At 35.2% G+C, this 2,628-nt stretch overlaps 1 pseudogene; it reads left to right on the forward strand.

The window, feature by feature from the left end:
• Positions 1-452: 452 nt before the first annotated feature.
• LOC131054647 (uncharacterized) lies at positions 453-2,166 on the forward strand (annotated as a pseudogene).
• The last annotated feature ends 462 nt before the right edge of the window (positions 2,167-2,628 follow it).

Consider the following 2,628-nt stretch of genomic DNA (forward strand, 5'->3'; position numbering starts at 1 on the left):
TAAAAAATAAACATTCTATTTTCTAGCTATTATTTTTCTAGATTTGACTGTGCGATTTTTTTATGTCCAACATTTCATATCAAATTCTATGATTCTTCTTCAAATAAAAACATGAGAAGAGAGAAGAGAAAGAAAGAGAGAAGTAAGAATTTAGTAGTGGCAAGTGTCTAAATAGATGTAAGGAGTTGGGACCCAAAACTTATCAACACAAGAACCAATGCATACTATATGAAAAAGAACAGGAAGAAGAACTAAGGAGAAGGAAGAAACCAATATATTAAACTTTTTAAGCCCCCATTACATATTGATTAGTCCCATTTTTCAGACTTAAAAAGTAAATACTTAAGTAAAAATAATAAAGGCCGCTTTTAATCCTTGCTCACATATGACGTGTTATTTAAAGCTATTTAGAATAAATCTCTTACCAAATCCTTCCTTAGTTCAACAAAATTTTGAGCTAACCCAACAATTATGGACTTTCGCCCCCCAGGTGATTTTTTTCAATAACAGATGTGGACAATTTCTTAAAATCCGCATATTCGAGACAAGATCCCTGCAAAACCTTACAAACACTCTCCTAACCACAGCCTTTTCAACCGCTCTGAATATTTTCTCATTTTTCAGGATCGAGTGGTCATATTCATGGAGAAAATACAGCACAAGCATGTTGACGTTGGGGAACTGAAATTACATGTTGCAGAGATTGGATCAGGTATTTCTCACACTCTGTTCAAGGTTTTTTAATGTGCCCTGAGCTTATTGTTCTTATAATGTTATATGTGATTTGGTTACAGGTCCAGCTGTGCTGTTGCTTCATGGCTTTCCTGAAATCTGGTATTCATGGCGTCATCAGATGATTGCCTTAGCAGATGCAGGGTTTCATGCAATTGCCCCTGACTTCAGGGGTTATGGACTCTCTGATCAGCCTTCCCAAATAGAGAAAGGCATTTATGTAGATCTTGTGGAGGACATGGCCGGTCTTCTTGATGCCTTTGGCATTCAGATAGTAAGTACCCAAAACTCTATTCAATGAATTTATAGGCCCTTGATAACCTAGAATTCTCAACTCAAATCTAAAATGTCTGCTTCCTTGATTTTTACAGGTATTTGTTGTGGCCAAGGATTTTGGAGCATCGATTGCATATTATCTGTATCTCCTCTACCCTGAGCGAGTGAAAGGCATTATAACATTGGGTATACCTTATTTGAGACCAGGCGAAGAAACTCTTAAAGTTGGATTTGTTTCCAGAAGGATTTTACATGAGACATTGGAAGGTCTCTATCTCTTTCTCTGTTTCTGCAACTTACTGTCATCCTTTAACTGGCCTGTTTACTGATGGCTTTGTTTTCTGGTTTTATAATAGGAGCCCGGAAGAGCCTTGGCAGATTTTGGGCGTTTTGATGCAGAAACAGTGGTAAAGAATCTATATACCCTTTTCTCAGGAACTGAACTGCCAGTGGCAGAGGAAGGTAAAGAGATTATGGACCTCTATAATCCTGCAACTCCTCTGCCATCTTGGTTTACTGAGGATGACCTGAAAACATACTCAAGCCTGTATGAGAAATCAGGTTTTGCTTTCCCTATGCAAGTTCCCTACATTACTCTGATGAGGTAAATCTTAGAAACAATTGTTTTTGTTTTGTCTTTGAAACATTCAGTAAGGATATTTATCATACAGCTTACATGGTCTGCACTTTGGATGTTATTTAATAGCCATTGGGGTAAACTGGCGGAGTTAACAGATTATACTGTTAAAGTTCCAACACTTCTGATCATGGGTATCAAAGATTATGTTCTCAAATTTCCAGGAATGGCGTATTATATAAACAGTGATATCCTGAAATCTCAAGTGCCCAATCTGGAGATCAAGGACTTCCCAGAAGGAAGCCATTTTGTTCAAGAGCAATTCCCTGAGGAGGTGAATAAGCTTCTTCTTGGCTTCCTCAACCAGCAGCTGTGATGCCAATGGTACTTCAAGTTTGGGCATCAATGGTGATAGCCGTAGAAATACAGAATGGTAGCCAAAGCATTTGTTTGTCTTGTGAAAGGGGATTACATTAAATAACTATGATCTTTGATTTTGAGCTGGGCAATTTTTTTGCCATGGATACTGAAGCATAGAATGCATCAATAGTCAATTGCATTTCCTGTCAATTTCAAAGAAACCTAACAATAGTATTAAGTCTAAGATGTACAGCAGATAATTATATGGCAAAAACTCTGAAATAGGGTGAGTGGCTAAAAGGAAACATATGATCCAGAATTCCCTAGTAATAGTCGCATTCGGAAAAAACCAAGACAAAATTGCTCTGTGATATTCACCAACTTTATCTAATCTAATATTTAATCTTGCTAACAACAAATGTATGTTGAATTTTCTTCGAGTAAGAGATAGTTTTGTAGTTGTGTCTGCAAAACCATCTGGAGTTCCAACTTTTGTTATATTTTAACCAAGCGTTTCCACTATATAAAGGTTACAATTTTGTTAGGTTTTTTTATTAAATATTTATAATTTAAAAATTTTATATTTATATTATTTTTTAATTAGTTGATAAAATAATTTAATATTGATAAGTGGTATATTAGTTTATTTTTTTATTTTTTATTTTTTATTTATATTTCTTTTT

Source organism: Cryptomeria japonica, chromosome 8 (genome assembly GCF_030272615.1).
Source record: "Cryptomeria japonica chromosome 8, Sugi_1.0, whole genome shotgun sequence".
NCBI classification, from domain to species: Eukaryota; Viridiplantae; Streptophyta; class Pinopsida; order Cupressales; family Cupressaceae; genus Cryptomeria; species Cryptomeria japonica.